The sequence below is a fragment of the Myotis lucifugus genome, unplaced genomic scaffold, assembly GCF_000147115.1.
Source record: "Myotis lucifugus unplaced genomic scaffold, Myoluc2.0 scaffold_212, whole genome shotgun sequence".
Classification (NCBI taxonomy): Eukaryota; Metazoa; Chordata; class Mammalia; order Chiroptera; family Vespertilionidae; genus Myotis; species Myotis lucifugus.
This window is the reverse complement of record NW_005871260.1, coordinates 2,006,043-2,014,989: the sequence shown is the minus strand read 5'-3', so window position 1 is coordinate 2,014,989 and position 8,947 is coordinate 2,006,043. Positions and strand designations below refer to the sequence as shown.

Genomic DNA, 8,947 nt, shown 5'->3' with positions numbered 1-8,947 from the left:
CCTCGGCGGCCACGCACGCACTCTGCGAACCTCTCACGCTGTCAGCGGGTCCCCGTAGCCAGCGTCGCCCCACGCGTTGCGCTCCCTCCGGGTCGCTGCTCCCGGCGCCACGGCGGTCCTGCGCTGCCGCCGCTCCGGCTGCTTTACACGCCTGACTCTGGGCGAGGTTTGGCGGTGTCGCCTTGACGTCAGGCGTTCAGTCTCGCTCTCGCTTCCGTCCGCGGGCGGGGCGCGCGGGTACGCGGCCCGGGAAGGGGCGGGGCCGAGGGGCGGAGCGAGGGGAGCCGAGGGGCGGGGCTTCCGCGCCACCACACCAGCGCCGACCCGACACGCTCGGCGCCCCTCGCGGCGTTTCCTCCCGCCCCCCACCGCTCGGGCGCGGGGAGTATTCGCCTGCGGGCTTCCGGGCCCCGCGGCGCACTGAGTTGCGAAGGGCTCAGGAGCCCTCCAGAACTCGGAAGGTGTCTTGGATGCAAACTGTAGTTCAGTCACCTACGTCACCCAACAGTGGGCGCCCGCGCGTCCCTTTGTGCTGGGGAGCGGGGCTGGAGAGGTAACTGAGCGCGCAGTTGCAAGCACCGAGCGCTCCGTGAAGGACCCTAGGCCAGGGCATACATAGCCTTTTGCATTCTTGAAATGGATTTTCCTTTGAATTGGCAAGTATTTTATCCACTGGTGTCTTCACCTGGGTGAACTCTTGCCACATTGCTTTGCTAAACTCAGTTAACAAATCGATGATCCCAAACAACTTTGTACTCTTGTACCTAAATCACTGTTGATATGCATAAAATAAATTGCCTGTTGAAATGCAATTTAAAGGATTACCCACAGGTAGGTTTATGATCTGACTACAGTACTGGGCAACAGAAGGCACTTTCTGTTCCAAACAATGTCTTGTTCCAAAAAGGGCGGGAACTTAACCTTTCTTAGAGAAAAGCCTAAAATACAACTACTCTTAGTACAAGGTTTTATGAAACAAGGTTTTGATGGACGAAGAGATGCAAAGAGTGCAGGGATAGTAGGAGTTGGGGGTGTTACTGAAGACTTTTGCTTAGTTCATAGTTCATGAGCCCCGTATTATTCTTGAAATATTTTTTATGAACTTTGATAAATTTGGAAGGTTAATGAAAGGTATGATTGATTTCGCTCCTTTTTTATTGAAAAGTAAAAGGAATAGATAAGAATGAACTATAATGACCCTAAGTTTTCTGTATGTACGTGCTTTCTTGGTGTTTTACAATTTAGGTTAATTGAATATGTTACATATTTCAGTAATATTATGTTTCCTTAGAAAACCGTTTTTTAATGGAAATTTCAAAAGCAAATTCCAGAATGGTTTATAGGAATTATACATTCTGAGTGAATGAATTTCAAATAAATTTGACCTTACTGACTTTTCAGTTACTGCATGCAACTTTGAGAAGTCTGAAAGCCTGGAACTCTTAGTTCGTGGAAGCAAACGTTACCTGGGTAGACTGTTCTCTTCTTTATTCTTTCTGAACGTTTTTTGTCCTTAGGCAACAGATTTTTATTTTTTTTCCTTTCAGAAAGACTCAATTTTAAAAGATTGAAGCTAGGATTATTTAGAATTTGAGAGAATGTGTAAAGTAGTTTATTTTAATTTAATATACATTTGTTTTCCTCTGTTATACTGGAAATCATTACACTTGTATTAAACTATTATCTCTGTTTAGAGAATGCCAGAATCTGCATTTCTTAGCATCGAATCACTTTTGGGTTTGAGCCCCTATTCCTATCTCCTTGAAATCTTCACCAGGATATTGCACTGGCAACTTGAACTGGTCATGTGTGCGAACTGAACTCATCATTTTTGTCACCAAACCAGTTTCCTCTCCTTTTGTTAATTGTATCACCATATTTGAAATTACCTACTTTTCCAGCTGACACTGTTCTCGGCCTTTTCTTAAACCATAAGTCAATTGGCCCATCTGTTAAATAATAACTAATTTCTACTAAGATCACACTTGCTTAGGTTGGCATTCCTTCTCAACCCCTAGACTTAAGCTATCCCTTCCTACCTTGCCATTGGGTCTCTGGTCTGTTCCTCTATGATCCATTCTACACACACCATTGCCAGATTAATTATACTGTATTCAAGCTTACTGAGCTCTTCCCCAAAGAGCTTTCAGTTGCTTCCTGCTCTACCAAAATAAAGTTAAAATTCGTGTGTCTTCCCTTTCACTTAAAACTGTCTTACAGAGAGAGTGGACTTTTCATCTTGCCCAAATATATAGTGTTTTCCGACTTCTCTGGTGTGTAGAGGTGATTTCCTCTGCCTGGAATGCCTCTCCCACCCCTGCCTATTATTCAGTCACCTTACTTCCTCCAAGAAAGAGCATCTTTTCTGATATTTCCAATCTAGTGTGGTTTCTCTGTTTTCAATCCCCATACCGCTCTAGTGCTCCTTTCTTTTGTTACTTGTTTTCTACCTTCCTGCCTGAACAGGGGATTGCAAACTTTTTCTGTAAAGAGCCAGATAGTAAATATTTAAGGCTTTGTGGGCCAGCCAGGTGGTCTTTGTTGCAAATATTCAACTCTGCCTTTCGTGCGCAAAAACAGCCATAGGATACATAAAGAATGAGTGTAGCTGTATTCTAATAACCTTTGATTTATGGACATTAAAATTTGAATTTTATATCATCTTTACATGTCACAAATATTCTTCTTTTAAAAAACCACCACTATTTAAAAATGTGAAAACTGTTCTTAGCTCATGGCGGAACAAATATAGGCAGTAGGCTCCAGTACTCAGGGCTAACTTCATGGGCATGTGACAAGGCTCTGTGCTTAGCAAGGCTCCAGGATCAGTTTTAGCAAGGCTCCAGGATCAGTTTAATGCTCTGATGTCAGCATCTTGAAATTTTTAATGATTTTGAAAAGAGGCCTGCTTTTTGATATAGCTGGTCCTGCCTGTACTGAAAAAATCCATAAGATTAGGATGTATATTTTTCATGTTTGGCCTGGTGCTTTTCACCTAATAGGCATCCAAAATGGGTTCGTTGAATTTTCTATTCCTAAGGTACTTTGAAATAGTGAACACTAGAGCCGGTCTTCAGCTCCACCACATGTTAGCTGTGTGCTCTTGGGCAAATTCTTTAATCATGTCGAGACTTAGTTTCCTCAAATATAACATGGGATAATGACCTCTGCCTCACAGAACTGTTTTAAGGTAAAATATAGAATATAGCCATGTCTTAGCCCCTGGGACTAGAATAAGCTCAACATTAGTTTTTCCCCTTCTAGGGGAAGTGAATTAATAGTGTGCTCACCCATAATTCTTGATGTATTTAACCTGATACTGTATTTCTGATTATTCATGTTATTTGCCTCCTTAATAGTTTTATTTCAAATACCATCTATACCACATTTGTTTCATTTGAAAAGTCCATGTAAGCAAAGATCTTATTGCAAATCCAAAATTAGATTTAAAAAAACCCAAATTTATAATTTTTCTAAGTAACGATTAATGTTTATTAGCATTAATGAGGGTCACGCTATCTAGCTTCCAATTAAGCATGGTTATCAGTAGGATTGATAGTTATTAACCTTAAACATTGTTATTTCATTCACAAAAAATATTGAAAATTGATTCTTTCAAGGCACTTTCTTACTGGTTTTCCCTCTGTTGTGTGTGTATGCATAGGTGTGTATGCATATATGTGTGTGTGTATATATACTATCTCTATATATTTTTAAAAATATATTTTATTGATTTTTTACAGAGAGGAAGGGAGAGGGATAGAGAGTTAGAAACATCGATGAGAGAGAAACATCGATCAGCTGCCTCCTGCACACTCCCCACTGGGGATGTGCCCACAACCAAGGTACATGCCCTTGACCAGAATCGAACCCGGGACCCTTGAGTCCGCAGGTCGATGCTCTATCCACTGAGCCAAACTGGTTAGGGCTACACTATCTATATTGAATTTATATGTATATGAATTTATATGTAGTATATAGTATGGAATATAATTGTATTCCTTTGCAGCGCCCTGCATAGCTGGACTTGGAAGTTGAGAAGGTTAAGAAGACTGCTTGTTCATGCAAAAAAGGAAAAACCATGGCTTAAATCCACAGTTAGATACATTCTGTTTTCTTGGTCAGAGTCTTTGTTCAAATTCTATGCAGTTATTTTATACATTCTAGCACTTAATCATTCAAGGGAAGGTAAGATCATAATTATACTATTACTATTATAGGAAAATAACTCAAAACTCATACGTTCCTACGGTAGTTTGTATTCCTTTAAGATTTCTGTCTTGGGGAAACCAAGTCCTTATATATAAGAAAAATGAGGCAACATGTTATGTTTTCTACTGAGGATAATACTGCTTACTTGTCTCAAGATATATTTCAGATTCTCTCTGTACTCTTATTTCAGCAGCTGTAGGCTTGGCCACCAGATCTGCCTATACCACATTAAATAAATCTAGCAGTTCTATAATTTTGTCATTGCTAATGTCTATGATGTAAGGAACAGTTTATACTTAAAATGTCCCCCTTTCTTAAGCTGTAGCTGAGAAACCCCATACAAATGAAAATGACGTTTCTAGAAACATCATGTAAAAAAAAGAGTGTCAAAACAGAACACCACTGGAAGAATCAACTTAATAAAAGTACCCTTGTCATGAAATATTCAAAGGAAATTTAAATTAAGGAAATCTTCAAAAACTACATAAAAATATTTTCAGGATCTGGCCTGTCCCTAAATCAAGCAGCCAATATAACTTTGCCAAAGATTCTCCAGGTTTGGCATCCCCTCAGACCTTATCATGACGATAGTATTTAGCTTCCTGTCCCAGTTACCCGTTCCCAGGCCTGAATCACATACCTCAGTAATAATTACCAAATTCTAAGAGGTAAGTTTCAGTGAGAACGCTAAAACTTAGGAAGGCTAAGTGAACAAGGCCATATATAAATATGTGGGCAGAGTTGAAATATGTATTAAGATACCCTGTTGCCCTATTATTCCTTTATAAATGCTAACTGGCAGCTAGACATTTATCCTCTCTTTTGTATTTATTTATATCTTAGTAGTTGTCCCAGAACTACTGGTTTCTTGCTTCTCAAAATTTCCCTGGTAATAATTGTTTGTACCACTCATTTGGTACTTAGCAAACTTGTCTCATTTAAACTGCTTTTGTCTTCCCTCCATCCTGAGATCCTTGAGAACAAAGACCATATTTTACACTTCTTTGTACCTATCATACTACCTGGCATATTAGACATAAAATATAGTTTTACTAATCTTGGTTAGATTATCCAAACTGATTATAGTGGATTTGGGACCTCTGGCAGTTGTTTAACCTTTCCAAATTTCTTTAGTAATTGTTAAAATAAACGCACATAATATCTATAGTGTAGGCCTTTACATTAAAAAAAAAAAAGAGGGAGAGAGACCAAATGTAAAAATTGGAAGTCATCAGAGTAGCTATAAGGGGATTGGTTATGGAATTAGATTGCAAGTGTTCAAATACTGGCTCCATTTATTTAGGTAATTTACTTCTGGCTCCTTTGTTCCTCATTTGTAAAATGAATACGATAATATAACCTACAGTAGGGGATTATTGTGAGGATTAAAAGAGTTAACAACAAAAACAGAATAGTGCCCACCACAATGTAAACACTCTGCAAATGTTAGCTATCATCGTCTAAAAAGTTCTCAATAAATGTTGGCTCAATAAAACTTTGTGCAAACATAGTAAGCATTCAACAAATGTTTGTTAACCTTTCCTTTTAGTTTGCTCATGACAGTCCTCAAAGTTTGGTTATGTTCTAAAGGAGCTTGTAATTTGAAAATATTTATGCAATGGAAACAATGCTATAAAGTTTATAGCATGGGTATTTTAAAACATGAGTTGATTATTAGGGAAGCTAAAAAATGCCTATTTTAATCCATTGATACTAAAAAGTACTACTAATTGGCATTTATAACACTATTCCCTCAGTTTTCATAACACCTTGTTCTTGTGATTTTCTTCTCTCTGGCTGTTTTTTTTCCTACTGTCTTTGGGCTATCTCTTCTTCCTCCTGACCTGTAAGGGTTGGTGGCCTGATCCCGGTGGCCTTTCCTTGTTGCATACTTCCGGGCAATTCTAGTCTTTCCCCTGGCTTTTATATGTCATCTAAATGCCAAGGGCTTACAGATCTGTATCTGCAGTTCAGACTTCTCTGCGAGCTCCAGATACTTAGAGCCAATTGCCTCCTGCAAAGCTTTTCTGGGTTGACCTCCCCTAAACCTGGTCTTCCTCTAGAAATCCTCACCTCAGTAAATGGTACCAGCTCTTTAAAACAGAAATCGAACACTTCCCTTTACTTCACTCCACATATCTTTACCAAATCCTATAGATTCTATTTCCAAAATCACTAAAATATGACCACTTCTTCATTTCCATTGTCTGGTTGGTTTATGTACTTTTACTTTTGTCTCTCCTCCCATCCATTCTGTAAATACTGGCCTTAATTTTTTAAAAGAATTTTTTATAGTGGAAAATTTCAAATATACATAGAAGAATTTAATGAGCCCCCATGTACACATCACTCAGTTTCAACATGTCTCCTAACTTTTGTTACCCTTGTTGCATCTGTCTTTCCTCTCCTCCACTCCCTTTTTTGGGCTATCTCTTCTTCCAAAAACCTATAGCTTTTACATTACATGTCTTTATACATACAAGGCTGAGAAAGTAAGGACCTCCCTTTCAGATATTTACATTATGTGAAAAAGTATAGACAATAGATTGAAAACTATTAATTTGTCCCAAAATCCAGACAAAAAGTGCAGTTATTAAGCCTATACTAGGAACTTATATGATCCATTTAAAAAATGATCTGAGTTGGGTATTTTTATCCCAGTTTTCAGGTTAGGGAACAGATTAAGGGAGTCTAAGTAAAAAATATGAAGCTATAAAGTCAGTCTGAGGCAGGGCCAGGATTGAAGCCCAGGTCTCTCTTTCCCAAGGGCTCATGGCCCCTCTCCCCTGCCATGCTGCTGTAGTAGTAAAGTGATGGTAGAAGTTTGATAAAAGTGTAACAGTGGCAGAAGCAGCCTTCTAAGGGCATTTGTCTCTCAGTGCCCTACTCTAGCTGATTCTGTCCCATTTTTTTTTCTTTTTAAATTACATCCTTTTTAAAGATGCCTTTCACATCACTAATGTGCATATACATTTCCTTCCGGCTTTTCAGTAGACCTCAGAACCACAACATTTTTTTTTTTTAACTAGGATCCCTTTCCCCTTCTGTCTCTATCTAAAATTTTAAGTGGCTTGTCATGTCCGTAATACTTAAAAAAGCATGTCAAAATGCCATGGTAGCCAAGGGAGAGAAATTATATTTAAAATATATTTGGCCTGAAACATTTTGTCTGCTTTACCAGTCTGCTTGCATATACCTACGTTTACCCAAGCTGTGAGCCAGCCCAACCTCCTCCTGTTGTTCTCCATATACTAGCTTAAGGGGACCCAAGAGTCTCCCTAAATATTACACATTTGTAATTGCTTCGTGAATGGAGACATTTACAAAAAGCAAACAAAACACAAAGAATAGCTAAGAGAAGAAAAGTATTTAAAATGTCTTGGTTAATGGGTATATCCCCCAAAGAATTGAAAGCAGGGACTAGAATAGATATTGGTTACACTCATGCTCACAGCAGCGTTATTCACAAGAGCCAAAAGGTGGAAGCCTCCCCAGTCTCCAGCGATGAATAAATGGATAAACAAAATGTGGTGTATGCATACAATGGAATATTACTCAACCTTAGAGAGGAAGAAAATCCTGTTACATGCTACAACATGGGGGAACCTTGAAGTCATTTTGCTAAGTGAAATAAGCCAGCCACAAAGGAAAAATATTCTATTATTTCACTTACTAGAGGCCCGTTGCATGAAGAGATTCGTGAAATAGGCCTTCCCTTCCCCTGGCTGCTGGCACCGGTTTTCCTCTGGCACCCGGGACCCAGGCCTTCACTGCTCCGGCCGGCCAGAGCCTTCAGTCTTCGCTGCTCTGGCCGGCCAGAGCCTTCAGTCTTCGCTCCGCTGTTTCGCGCCTATGTATGCAAATTAACCGCCATCTTTGTTGGGTGAATTTGCATGCTCTCCTGATTGGCTGGTGAGCGTAGCGGAGGGACGGTCAATTTACATGTTTGTCTATTATTATGTAAGATATGAGGTATTCAAATTCATAGAGACTAAAATAGAATGGTGGTTGTGAGGGACTGGGGGTAATGGGAAGTTATTGTTTAAGGGCAACAGTTTCAGTTTGGGAAGAAGAAAATGTTCTGCAGATGAATGATGGGGATGGTTACAGAACAATATAATTGTACTTAATGTCACAAAACTGTACACTTAAAGATCGTTAAGTGAGTAAATTTTAGGTTATGCATATTTTACTACAATTTAAAAATGTCTTGGTTAAGAACTTCAGTTCTGGGTTAGAATGCCAGAGTTCAAATTCTGACTCCATAACTTATTAGCTGTGAGAACCCATGCTATTTTCACATCTTAAATTTTAGTTTCTTCACCTAAAAAAATTGGAATAGGAATAGTATGTACCTTATAGACTTGTGATGATTACATTGAAAAACCTATTTAAAATCCTTTGCACATTGCTTTGTACATAATCAGCACTCAAATGTTAGCCATTATGATCTCATTATTATTTATTTACATCTGGACTTACTTTTAAAGGTTACATTGGTAGATTTTCCTTTGGGTTTTTAGAAACCAATACAAATTTAGATCTCTTTATTATGTTATTTCAGTGGGTGATTTCAGTATCCACATCAGCTACGAAGATAGCAGATTTAGACATACTGATGAATGGCATGAAGTTCTGATGAGTTTGTGAAGTTTGGTGGAGAAAAACAAAGGTATTGAAAACATTAGGAAAGTATCCCTTTATGTTTGGAAAGTGAAATTTTCAGCCACTTTTT

General features: G+C 38.9%; 1 protein-coding gene across 2 annotated transcripts in view; it reads right to left on the bottom strand.

The window, feature by feature from the left end:
• Positions 1-239, bottom strand: part of RAP1B (RAP1B, member of RAS oncogene family) — a 45,724-nt gene extending 45,485 nt beyond the window's left edge. Inside the window, exon 1 of one of the 2 annotated variants that reach the window (XM_006097887.3) lies at positions 31-239. The gene's annotated coding sequence lies outside the window, so the exon portion shown is untranslated. The remainder of the gene's footprint in view (positions 1-30) is intronic. The other variant, XM_014463598.2, reaches the window with a different exon arrangement.
• Positions 240-8,947: the final 8,708 nt, after the last annotated feature.